The sequence below is a fragment of the Bos taurus genome, chromosome 15 (genome assembly GCF_002263795.3).
Source record: "Bos taurus isolate L1 Dominette 01449 registration number 42190680 breed Hereford chromosome 15, ARS-UCD2.0, whole genome shotgun sequence".
In the NCBI taxonomy this organism is placed as follows: Eukaryota; Metazoa; Chordata; class Mammalia; order Artiodactyla; family Bovidae; genus Bos; species Bos taurus.
This window is the reverse complement of record NC_037342.1, coordinates 43699553-43712921: the sequence shown is the minus strand read 5'-3', so window position 1 is coordinate 43712921 and position 13369 is coordinate 43699553. Positions and strand designations below refer to the sequence as shown.

The following is a 13369-nucleotide window of genomic DNA, read 5'->3' as shown; positions in this document are numbered from 1 at the left end:
CTAGGGCTCACCATAGGGGATGGCGGCTAAATCTGTGGTATTCTTCTCCTTCCTGAGTGCCCTTAGGGCTTACCAGATCATTTTGGAGGGCTGCAATCTCTGATGACTGTGACATCCTTGTTTACTGATATGGCAGGAAATACTCCATTTCTCAAAACATGAAGTCTGAGGTGCTTGTGGGTCACCCAGCTGTCCAAAAGCAATAATTATATACACTAACTATATGTCAGGTAGTTCTGAATACTTTACATATATTAACGCATCTAACTTCACAAAAACCTTATGAGGTAGGCACTATTAGTAGCCCATTTTACAGATGAGGAAACTGAGGCATGAAGAAGTTAAATGACTTGTCCAGGACCAGATATAATAAGCAGTAGAAAAAGGATATGAACCCAGACCATTTGGCTCAAGAGTTCAGGCTCTTAAGGTGACCACTGAGATATAGGTGATACAGTCTCTGACGTAAAGGAAATAGTCGAATCCCTGGGGAATAGCTGAGATCTCACAGGAAGAGAGTATGCAAAAACAAGCAATAACAAAACATGCTTCTTAGTGTTGTCACAAGAATTAAACAAGATATTTGCAAGCCTCTTGGCGATACGCAAGTCACAGAGTCAGGAACCTATTAAGGACAATTCTTCAACAAGACTGACTGGGTTAGATTAAAAGAACCTTAAAGGATATAACAACCAGATACAGTGTGAGGTTACAGGTTCAATGTCAGTATGGAAAAAATGATAGGATACTTGGGGGTCAACAGGGGGATCTGAAACATGGACGGGGTGTTAGTTAAAATACAAATCCACAGAACATGAAAAGGAGAGATATTAAAAACATAAAACAATGAATTATAGTATGTCTAGTATGATCTTGCTTTGGTAAAAAGCAAAGAATACAAACATGTACATAGATATACATAGAGAAGGATCTAGAAGAGGGTGCACAAAGATATTAATAGTGGTGATCTCTGGGTGTCGGGAAAGTGAAACTTAATTTTTTACAGTGACTACAATGCACACATTGCATTTTTTAAAGAACCAATTTAAAGTTGAAGGTAATTTCATATTTTGTAGTTTTCTATTAAAGAAGTCCACAGACATGAAGAAAGCAGAGCAAACCTCATACAGTATACAAGCTGGCTCCAGATGCCAAGAAAAAGAGGGGAAAACAACTTCACTCTGGATAGCAATCCAAGGGCTCAATAAAACACCCCTCTTAAAAAACAAAAAACACTCCTCTTCTACATCTGTCTTCTTTTGTTCTGAGCAGCTGCTTTTTTCCAAACGATGGGAAAAATTAGCATGATTGCCTCCCTCTCATTTTTGTCATTCGTTCTCAGAAAACAACACACCATGCCCTTCTCAGCATCCCCAAAGAGCCATGGAAGCAGGCAGAAGTAAAGAGCCTGAAAAACAACACATGCCGTGTGCCCTGTGTCCACACTGCAGGCAAAGGAACTTTCAGAGGAAGGGACAAAGCCCCCGTGGAGAACGCTCTTCTCTGGGCTTACACAAGCAGGAGAAATTCTTCTGGAAAGACTTCAAACTTAGAGGGTTTCATCAGGAAGTGCTGCTCCAATGGAACTTCCCACACTTCATGCAAGAAGCTAATTTTCATTGCTCTTAAATTTAAAGTCAGGCCAGGGACAGAGGTCAGGGAGAGAGGGGAGGGCCCAGTGGGGGCAGAACAAGTGAAGGGGTACACTGCTGCTGAGAGCACTCTCCTCCTGGCCAGCAATCCCAGCAAACTGGAAGGTGCCAGATCTACCCAACAAATTCCAGTCAACCAGTTCAGGACCCTTACCAATTCTTAGTTTTCTTCAAAACTGCCTCAGTATTCAGTATATTGCCTACTACACAGTACACATTTAGCAAGTGAATGCAAGCTTAAGTGAGTAGTCTGAACTAACTGAGGGCTTATGGACCGAGCTCTATAACTTCTGGGGCTTCCCTGGTAGTTTAGACGGCAAAGAATCCACCCGCAATGCAGGAGAACTGGGTTTGATCCCTGGGCTGGGAAGATCCCCTGGAAGTGGGCATGGCAACCCACTCCAGTATTCTTGCCTGGAGAGTCGCCATGGGGCTTAAAGAACTTAATGTAAAATAGAACTAAATGTTAATATTCTGTATCAACAACATTTGATGCAATATGATCAAAAGATTAAAGCTCCAACATTTAGCATAGCATCTGGTACTTAACAGGTCCTGCTCAGTAAGTATTTGTTGAATACTCTAGGACCAGATCTTTTTCTGCAACCCAAACTCTCAGATCCAGTATGAGATATTATCTGAAGGTCTGTGTTCTCACTTTCTTGCTGACTTTTAAAGTTTTTCCTTAAAGATGGAAAAAGATTCCTGAGGATGGAAAAAACTTTTAAAGTATCATATCCTGTGCCAATTCACTGGCCTGGTAAGGACTGTATCAATCTATTCTCATCAGCCCTGGCTGAAAATCTATGTGGATACATGTATGGGCCCGGGGTTTAGCACAACCCATTCACCCAAAGCATTTGTGGGTCCAGCAGGCAGATCTTACTTCCATTGGCCTCTTGAGTCCTAAAACGACAGTGTGAGGCTGCGGTCCCTGGAGGCCTGACTCCCAGCCACAACATAGCTCCTCCGACACAGATGTCCAGGCCCTCCTTGGAAGCTGATCCCATTCACTGTCCATCTGCTCCTTCTGCCCTTCCCCCTCCCTCCATCACTATTTCACACTAGTATAGTGTTATCTTCTACCTCTACGTTCCAGGCTCGGCTGCCTGAAGAGGAATCATCACTTAGATCCTAAAATGTCATTTACAACCATATACAGAATTAAGGGAAAAGGCCAGTTCTCCAGGCTTTTTACTCCCATGCTCTAAGAATTCTGGGTACACTCATCTTACCAAAGAATTGAGTGTCATCTTCAAAACCCCCTACAAATTTCTAAAAGCAAACTGAAATGCAACTAGGCCCCTAACTGCACTAACAGCTGACTGTTACAAGGCCTCCAAACTCCTCAAGGTTCCACTTCCTTCCTCAACTCCAATCTATTCTCCATACTTACATATCTACATCACCTTCACTAGAGCGAAAAGACAGAACAAGACTTAAAGCATTTTGTATGCCTCCCTGTCATTCTGAATTTAAAGTCTTCAAGATAACGTTCAAGATCCTCCAGGACCTGGTCTTCACCTTATTCAGCTCATCATATCTCCCATGGATCTCTTGTACAAACCTGTTGCTTCAATTAGGCCTAATTTCCATCCTAATGTCTATCCCACACAAGCCAAAATCACTGTGTAGAGGAAAGAGAATTGACCTAATAATCAAAATATCTGGATTCCATACATTTTTGGCATACATTAGCTGTGTACCTTTGGACACGTCCTTTGCTTCTGTAGGCTCGGTTTCCCTATCCATGAGCAGAAAGATTGAACCAGATCATCTTAACAATCCTCCTAGTTTAAGAAAAATTACTCTATGATTCCTATATGACCAACCAAATCCATCTCTTCCTCAAAAGTCTGTAAGTCCTCCATGGATTCTTTCTAAGCACTCCAGACCACACTACTCTCTCCCTTCATGAACTCCTATGTCTGGAATTCAAAACAAATCAAACAGTGCATTCATTCAGCTAAGATTTTCTGAGCATTTTTTTGGCAAGATATTATGGCAAATCTTTGGCAATAAATATAAAGCCAAGTAAGACCCAGTCAGTTCAGTCACTCAGTCGTGTCCAACCCTTTGTGACCCTATGGACTGCAGCACGCCAGGTTTCCCAAGTAAGACCCAGACCTGTGTATATCACCTGTACACCCCTTCCTGCTTCACTTTTTATCCAAGTTATGTTAAACGTGCACATCAAATGCATATGACACCATTTATTCATTTAACAAATATTTATAGAAAACTTTCCATGTCCTGTTTTGAAAAGTAAAGATACCAGTAAACAGATGGACCAACTCCCTAACCTCATGGCATCTGTTTATTTTTGTAAAAGCAGACAGGAAAAACACACAAACACGTAATGCAATTTTAGGAATAAAAACAAAGCACAGATTAAAGACTGACTAAGATTAGCTTTCTTTGGATGATCAGGTCAAGTCTCCTAGAGGTGGCACGTTTGAGCCAACACCTGAATGAAGTGAGAGTACAAACTGGCAGTATTCAAGAAGAGCACCTCAGCTGCAGGGCAAAGGCTCTGAGACAGAAGACGCAGAGAGGAAGGCAGAGAGTAGGTGGGAGGGCAGGGACTAGAGCACATAAGGACTTGGTTGCAAGCGTGAATTCTGAGTGTAACGGGCAGGATTCCTTATGAAGGCTAAAGTAGGGGACAAACATAACAGCTTGGTTGCTATGTGGAGAAGGGATGGGATAGAGGGGTTCACGACCAATTAGAAGGTTAAACAGAACCAGTTAAGGGCTTGGCATCCAGTCTCCAACTAAGCTCACATCTTGACTCTTCGGTTTATGAACTGTGTGATCTCAAGGAAGTTCATCTCTCTGACCTCAGTTTCCACACCTTTAAGTGAGGATGACAGTACCTACATCACAAAGCTATCTGAAGATTACACTAATGCGTGTAAAGCCCTTGGAACAGAGTCTGGCACAAAGTAAACATTCTATGAACGCCAGTGCTTTAAAGCCATGGGATCACCTGGGGAAAGGGCAGATAAAGAAGAAAAGGGGGCTGGAGTGACCCTTGGGGCTCTCCAACATCTCCAAAGTCCTCCATTCAACCCAAGGCTTTTCCATAAACCTGCATATCCTAAGCCTCATCCAGGGCCACAAACCCCCTGTTTGTGACTCACGATTTAAAGCTTTATAATTTAATACTTTATAGAGATCTTTGGGCAACAGTTATACGTTCTAAGTTCAGGACTGGTTTGGTTTCTTTTTTTTTTTCATATACTTGTATACCCACTACCATGCCTGGCATAGAGTCAGACACATACCAGGGTGTTGGAAACTTACTTGTGGACACATCACATAAACTAAAAATTTTAAAGTCAACGAACTGTACTTTCTCTTAAGGAAAAAAAAAATCTTCAAGGAATGATGTGGATCACACGATATCTTTAGCACTATCCCATCATCCAACCATCAGGCCCACCTTAGCTGAGATAGTCACAATGGCCCAAAGCACCTGCCAGGCCATTTTCCCTTCTGACTTCCAATCCTTGTGCTCTATGTGGAAATTTTTCTGTCTCTTCTTTCCTGGAGATTTGTCTAGGTGTAAAAGCCTCTCCTGTCTGGCAACATGTCACACTCTGGCCCCCAGCCCCTAGTCTCCATAAGCCAAAAAAACAAAAAACAAAAACCTGGATATTGAAGCCAAATTTTATTCCTTAAAAACAAAACAAATCAAAAACAGAAGCATCAAAACTTAGGTGAAAAAGAGGGAAAGAAAATGGACCAAACACACATCCAGAGAACCATCTAGGAGGGCTCCTCGCACACTGTGTAGGCGTCACAGAGCTTTCGGCTAGTGACTACGAGTATTTACAGAATGACCTCAAGTGACAAGAGTTTCCAACAGAACAAAAGTACAAGTCAATGAGGGGGAAAAGAAGTCCTAAGAGGTTATTGCTTTGCTTAGTTTCCAAGGAACTACATGCCCTTCTGTTTGTCCTCCCTGTCCCACCCACCTTCCTCCCCACACCCTCAGCCCTGATGATAACCACAGAAAATAAGGCTGACCCACCAGGACCAGCTGTTGATGTGGCTTCAACCACGTCTGAGCCTCAGATCCTGAGATCTGCCCCTGGCCCCCCAGGGACCAGTACCAGAGACAAGGATATGGGAACCACGTAGGCGACTTGAATGTGGGCAGAGCGGAGCACATGAAATTGCTCCCAAACTGGCTTTCTCACTCATATCTAAACCGGGAACAGACAAAAGGCTGCTAGATGTTATTTTACCAATACCTTTCAGCAAAGCTACTGCTAACTAATGCGGACTGCTGAGCTGCTTATGGGGGTTTGAAAAATGGTCCACCTGAAATAAGACACAAAGTGGCCTCTGTCCATCTCCCAAGACTGCTATCACTTTCTGTATAAACACTCTGGTCCTAAATCCTATTCTAATTCAAGGCCATGATCTGTCAAAACACAGATGTAGAGGGGAAAAAAAAACAGCAAAACAAAACCCTCACAGTGGTTTCTCTCTGATAAATTGGACATTAAAGACTCAAATGAACACTTTGACCTTAAATCCTGTTTTTCCATCCTCTTCCTAAGCCTATATAGCACTATATAGTCATTTGTTTTTTTGTTTTTTTTTCCCACCTCCCAGAATCCCCGTCTATATAGTCATTTGTAAGTTGGTTTTCTTCATCCCGAGATCAGTGTGTATAGATTCTAACATCTACTGAGAAGCAAAAAGCTTTGATCCCCCTCCTATAGTGGTACAAAGTTTCAGGGGAGCTTCTATTCCCTTTGGATCCCAGTGTTAGGATCATTCTGGTTGCGTAGAAGCTCCTTGGGTCTAAGCACCTAGCATCCATCCCTGGCTCAAGTGCCAAGACCAGACTTTTAGGAAAAACTTCTCCAGGCAATCCTTGCTACTAACCCAGTGGGTACCTCCTAATACAGGAGCTACTGCATTTAAGTGGAGCTCCCAGCAACTGTAAACGTAACCAAACATGACTAGCAGCAAAAATAACTGACTGAACCCTGTTCACTTACTAGAAAATATATGCTCACGTGTTGAAACTCTATCAGGAGTAATCTCAGCATCTAGATCAGATCCCCATAGCAATACTCCAACCAGGGTTATCCAAAAATTACTTCCCATCTAACTTCTTTACTCTACCCACTCCTCAATTCAAACTCCTTGTATCAAGCGTGTTTACTGAAGAAAAGCAGTAAGAGAACAGAGAGATGCTTGAAAGCACTAGCCAATGTGCTATGTCCATAGCAGATATTCAGTAATGTTGAACACCAGAGTGGATGAATAATGCTTCCTGAAGATGCTGCTGCTGCTGCTGCTAAGTCACTTCAGTCGTGTCCGACTCTGTGCGACCCCATAGATGGCAGCCAACCAGGCTCCCCCGTCCCTGGGATTCTCCAGGCAAGAACGCTGGAGTGGGTTGCCATTTCCTTCTCCAATGCATGAAAGTGAAAAGTGAAAGTCAAATCGCTCAGTCACGTCGGACTCTTCGCGACCCCATGGACTGCTGCCTACCAGGCTCCTCTGCCCATGGGATTTTCCAGGCAAGAGTACTGGAGTGGGGTGTCCTGAAGACTAGCGTCTGACAAAATATCCTCAGACATTGACTCCTTCATTAAAAGCTATATCTACTCCAATCTAGCCTTCAAGAAAGGAAAGAATAGGGAGAGGGGATAAAAAAATTCACAAATATTCTATATTCAAACTTCAAACTATATTCAAATTAACACCCAAGATCCCAAATTCACATCAAAGGAAGACAGAAAGTCACCAACAGTGACACTGGCCCACTCAAAGCCGTTTTCACAACACTGACAACCAGGACTCTCAGCATGCGCTCACTACGGCCCTCTATCATAAGAGGCCCGTGAGAAGAGGTTTTCTTTCTTATGCTGTTATAAAGGGTTAAGCAGATTCTTTCTCTCATATTTACTCAGGGGTCCTAGATTCTGGTTTGAACAAATGATTCCCACACTTCTAGAAAGGCCTTAATTGGGTTAGTCTGTTACTTCTACTACAATCTTACAAAGGCTGGATTCTTTTTAAGTCCTTAAAAGACTTGGGTAAAATTCTTTTGGTGATAATTTTTTTTTTTTTTAAGATCCTCTCCAGTGTTTACATATGTTCCACAACCACTCATGCTGATAAGGGAGGAAAAAAGCACATTTTATTTCCAAAAAGCATCCTTCAATTTGAAAGCTCTAATTGCCAACATATTGGATACTGACTTACTACATAAAACAACACACAAAACAACACATATAAGCACAGGTCTAAAAAGCAACTCAGCTTGTTTAGCCAGAGAAAGGGAAGGAAAAGATGGGTACAGAAGGAGCAATCTACATTTCTGGTAGCTGACATTAGGGTCCAAGAAAGACAATATGCCCACTCTGTGAACAATTGTGCATTAAGAGGCATGAGAAAAGGGTAAAAGCAAGAAACACTAAGAGAAAAAAAAAAAGCTCAGGCTAACTACAAAGAGATAATCTGTGATCATCAGTCTGGAAAGCTCAGGAAACATTTCCTGGAGAGATTGTGAAGTCTCTTGAGAAAGAGCAAATCTCTTGAGAAAGACTTAAGAATATTTGGAGGTGGAGATTTAAGGATAATTGGAGGTGGAGTTGGAGTGGGTTAAAACAGTCAAATGGTTCTACTATTCTAGGAGATTACATCTGACTATCCAAAGGATATTCTAGTCCTCTTTTTCTAAGCTTTTAGCTATCTTGGAAAATGTAAATCATTCCTTTAATAAATTATAAAAATGATAGATGCTTACCAAATATAAAAACACTAACAACTGTGTAAGCAATGAGCCAAAAATGCAACCAAAACATCTCTGACATTTAAACAAGAGCACTGCCAAAGTCTCTTTTTGAGACCCCCAACTGTCAAAACTAACCTCAAGAGCATTCTCACAGAAATCCATACCAAAAGATCTGCCATATTCTGGAGAAAAATCCTAGTTTTCCTTTCTCGTCTATAACCACAGGCCACAGATAAAACAAAATGGCTTTCAAGTGATACAAGATACAAAATGCGAGAAGGAGCCAAGGACCCATAGTTCAGGGCATGAACTATGGGTTCATCCTGGGAGATTACTCTGATCTAGAAGAACTAGATAAACTGAGCTAAGAAACATCGAATTCCAGACACTTCTGAACAAATGGCAAAGCTGGAACCTCACCCATATCTTTGGACTCTAAATTCCCTACTTCAAGAGGGCACATTCCTCGGAGGTCCGAACCCAAACTGAGTCATATCCTGACACATTTAGAGCTGCTGGTGAGAATTTCACAAACCAAAGCCTCATTCAATAGGGCAAGCTCTCCAGTTAGAGGCTCTTAAAGGTAAAAATGAATTTGGAGAACTGAGATGAAATTTTAGCTTTGCAACTTTTTAAAAAAATTTTTGCTGTACTGGGTCTTCGTTGCTGCGAAGGCTTTTCTCTAGTTGCAATGAGCAGGGACTACTCTCTACTTGGAATACACGGGCCTCTCATTGCGGTGGCCTCTCTTGTGGAGCACAGGCTCTAGTGAGTGTGGCCTTTAGCAGTTGCGGCGAGTGGGCTCAGTAGTTGTGACTCCCGGGCTCTAGAGCACAGGCTCAGCAGTTGTGATGCACAGGCTTAGTTGCTCTGTGGCAAGTGGGATCTTCCCAGATGGAGGATCGAACCCATGTCTCCTATATTTGCAGGTAGATTCTTCACCCCTGAGCCACCAGGGAAGCCCATTTTGCATCTTTTTATTTTACCAAAAAACGTGGTTGACTCTAACATGAGTTTATTAATAAAACAAAACTTCTCCAGTTGACAAGCGATTTTTCTGTTAGTTGCCCTTTTCTGTCTCATCGCCTGTTACCTGATCTCCCTTGGCCTAAGAACCAAGTCTTCAGAGCCCTGACACATTCAGAGGAAAGGCCTAGAGGTTGACAAGGAAGAGTAAGAAATCGAGATTGCATTCAAAGTGGGAGACAATTCTAGCAAAATGGCTCCACCCACTGCTGCCCTTCCTGTGCCCATTATCTGCAGAGAATCAAAGGGCCTGGTTATAAACTTGGGTAGTGGATGGCCCTGCAAGCTCCCAAGCTGAACAAGTGAACAACACAATTAACTGGTAGGAAATGTGGCAGGGTAGAAAGAGCTTTGCACATCTCAAAATCCTGGCTTTCCGATCCCTTCTAAATTCCTACACAGTAACTACCCAAATGCAACCTATTGCTCCTCCATAACAAAAAAGTGAAATAAATCTACATTTTTTCTTAACTGGTCTTATTTATAAGAAAGGTAATTTCAATTCATTTTCACCTTGCTGGTGCCAAGTTTTAAATTTTGGCATTTTTAAGAAGGGAATGTTGAAAGGAAAGGGCATCTCAACTTAAAACAACATTTTAGGGCAGAGGCCCTAGTTTGGGGGTTCAACTTTGCAACCTAGGCTCTTAAACAAATTACAACATTGATCTATACCCCAGGGTAGCCAGGAAAGGAAAACCTTTCCACCGGAGCACTGTGAACCACGTGGGAACATAAAGGACAAACCAGCAGTCGTGGAGCTCCACATACACATTCCATGCCAACGCTCACCTGCTCAGATCCAGCGCTTCCCTGATCCCTGGCAGCCCTGTGGTCTGTGCAATCAACTGGTTCTCACCCAGTGAACGAAGCCATCAAAGGGTAGGGGGAACGGGGCAGGAAGTTACACACCGAGATATCCTGACCACACTCACTCTCTTTAGGCTGCCAATTAAGAACTACATCTTGCAGGTTACCTAAGATAAGCATGTTACATTCCTATACACAGATGTCATAATAATCTTCTAAAAACTCTGCTTTACCCATCATTTCCTTTCTCAAAAATCTTTAAAAACCAGACAGAGTAATAGGATGAAGTTCCAACTCCTAAGCCAGAATTCAAGCTGACCCGTCTGCTTCAGCTGAACCTGCCACTGTCCCTGGGGAAGGACAACCTTCAGAGTCAGATCACAGGGAGCAGGAATTCCAGCTCCACCACTTACCACTTGTGCGATCCTGAACAGGTTACTTATCTGTGTGGTCACTTCTCTTTAAAACAAGAAGAGCAATACCTATGCCATAGCCCTAGAGGATGGAAGACAGAACATGGCATATGGCACAGAGGCGATGATGCTCAGTAAGCACCACTTCTCTCCCTAGCTCCAATCCAAAAGGTCTACTCTCTTCCCTCTTGAAATTCTCCCCAGCAACTTTCCACTGATTTCAGAACCATGCTTTGCTTCAATGCCTAACTGAAATCTTTTCTATAAAGTTACCCTGGCTCATGATCATTTTCTCCTCTGAGCTTCTTATATTTTAGGCCAATGGATCTAAATTTTTTGTTCTCTACGTGTTGCTCCTCTTTCCCGGACACGTCCACAAACCCAAAAGCAAAGTTTTTAATCAATCATCAAGCCAATAACAATTTAAGTGGTCAATAAAAAATACTTTGAAGAAACAGTTGCCTTGGGGTTGTCTACCAATGATGGGAGCCTTTCTGGCCCAATGAGGGGATAATACCACTTTCCATATACGCTTGAGAAAATCTCTCACATATCTTGGGGAGTTTTTCCAAGGGTAACATTTATTGGGTAAATGAAAATGAAGCCTTAATCTATGTAGTCACAAGGGAACCCTCAGCCAAGCCGGCAGAGTCCAAGAAGCTTTAATTCACTCCATGCATTCAATAGGTTCTTCTTAGCTTTTGCTTTGTGCTGTCCCTAATTCACCATGGGAGACAGACTGAGCAATCTGGTCTCTATCTTTGATTAGCTTTCTGAAATTAGACTATTTCTGATCCCTTAGAAACCCCTATTTCTGAAAAACCTCATCAACGAAGGGATTCACCTTCTGAAAATATTACCTGGGAGGAAAAAACCAAACAAACAGTAATACAGTTACTGGGGTTTTAACTTGGTGACCCTATCCTAAGATGGCCAACTGAGGAACTTGAACATAAGCCCTAGCTCAAAACAGCCCTGCAGAAGGAATAATGACCCCTTCACCATTCCCAAGACCCTGCCGTCCAAACAGAAGAAACAACCGCATCAGGATGAGGCAAGAGGTGGACTGAGGCAGCATTTCGCGAAATTCTCTTAGTGAAGCTGTTTCACACAGGTTCAATTGTAAACCACATTCTCATAAAGACCACAGGAAAATGCAATAATCTCTCTTTATAAACACTTGAAAACGTTCAGTCTCTTGAATTCTACAAACTACTAAATTCTTTAATCAGGGAGCAGAAACGTTGGCTAAAGTGTGTTCCTTTGGTCTTGGGTCACTTAAAAATGCACTTTCAATACTTAGTGCACTTCAAAAGAACAGCAAAAAAAAAAAAAGTAAAGGTAATCATAAAGTGATAGAGAGCAAAATTAATTTTCCTTTGTTTGAGTTCCGTGTGTGTGCGTGCGTGTGTGTGTGTGTGTGTGTGTTCTGGAAGAAGTGCACACAAACTACCACAGCTGCAGGTAAGAGCTGCCGAGCAGCTAGGGCGCATCCAGGGGCTCACAGAGAGCCCACTACCAGGACCGCCCAGACCTCGGGCTCCTCCTCGCACACCAACCAGCTCTTCGCTTCCCCAGACCCTCGGCTCCATGTTCCCCACCCCCAACTGCGCGCCCCAGCGGAGCCGGGAAGCAAGGCTTGCCAGGACCGCCCGGAGGGCAGCCCCCACCAACCCTACTCCTCTGCGCTTTCAGAGGCCTGGGATCGCTAATACTCACCGAACTGGAACACCTCCCGGGCAGAGTGGTGACTAGCGGGGAAAGGGCTCAGACTGCAGCCGCAGGGCAGGGCGTGGCGGAGCCGGAACCGGCGCCCCTTTTGCCCGCCACCCGGCCTGTGGAGCAAGAGCACTGAGGCCAGCAAGCAACCTCCTGGAGGGAAGACGGGCAGGGAAAGCCTGGGCGGCGGCCGGGACGCACTTACCTCTGAGCCCCCCAGCCGGGCTGGGTGCTCGCAAGGATGGGGGCTTGCCTGCAGCCGCGCAGCCCGGAGGAGGAGCCGCTCCGGGAGAGAGGGCGGTCGTCGGGCGGGCATCCGCGCCCGGGGCTGCGGCCGGGCTGAAGCGAGAGAGAAGGGAGGGAGCACAGATTTGAGTGGAGAGGGGCGTGGAAGAGGTGTGCCTCCACCCGAGACTGGGAGGGTGGGCTGCTGGAGCCCGGCGGAGGGGTATGCTCGGAGGCTCTGGAGGGAACAAGAAAACCGCGCTGAGTGCGCGCAAAGCGGGGGAGGGAGGGCGCTGGGGATGGGAAGATGGGGGTGGAGAACAGGATGAGGAGTTGGTCCTCAAACTGGACCGGCCCTCACCTCGGACCATCCGACCAAGAATTGTCTGGGTCTGGAGCAAAACACAAGAGGGTCTGAAACTTTATGTCATTTTCTCACACACACGTGACGCCCCTGCAGTCCAGATGGTTTCAATCACTGGAGGAAAAAAGCGGCTCTGCTGGTATGCATGAAAAACCGGAGCTGGGAGAGTCTGGGAAAAGCTGCCTGTACAGCCTGCCTGCCTTCAAACTAACCGATGAGCTCTTTCCGCTCTCCCAGCCCGAGGCCAGGGGAGCCCTGGAAAACCCTAAAAGGAAGCTACATTTGGTATTGCGGGAGTGGCGGAAGAACTCTGAAAGCGCTGTAGTTCCAAGGCATCTGGTCTGAACCGAATGTTCTGAGGGCATTCTGAGAATTTGTTTTTAAATACTCCATGAGC

The 13369-nt window shown here is 44.2% G+C and overlaps 1 protein-coding gene across 2 annotated transcripts in view; it reads right to left on the bottom strand.

Moving 5' to 3' along the window:
* Positions 1-13002, bottom strand: part of DENND2B (DENN domain containing 2B) — a 170952-nt gene extending 157950 nt beyond the window's left edge. For both annotated transcript variants that reach the window (XM_010812501.4, XM_059874891.1), the window contains exons 1-2: positions 12970-13002; positions 12589-12722 (exon numbers count right to left, since the gene is read on the bottom strand). The gene's annotated coding sequence lies outside the window, so the exon portion shown is untranslated. The remainder of the gene's footprint in view (positions 1-12588; positions 12723-12969) is intronic.
* Positions 13003-13369: the final 367 nt, after the last annotated feature.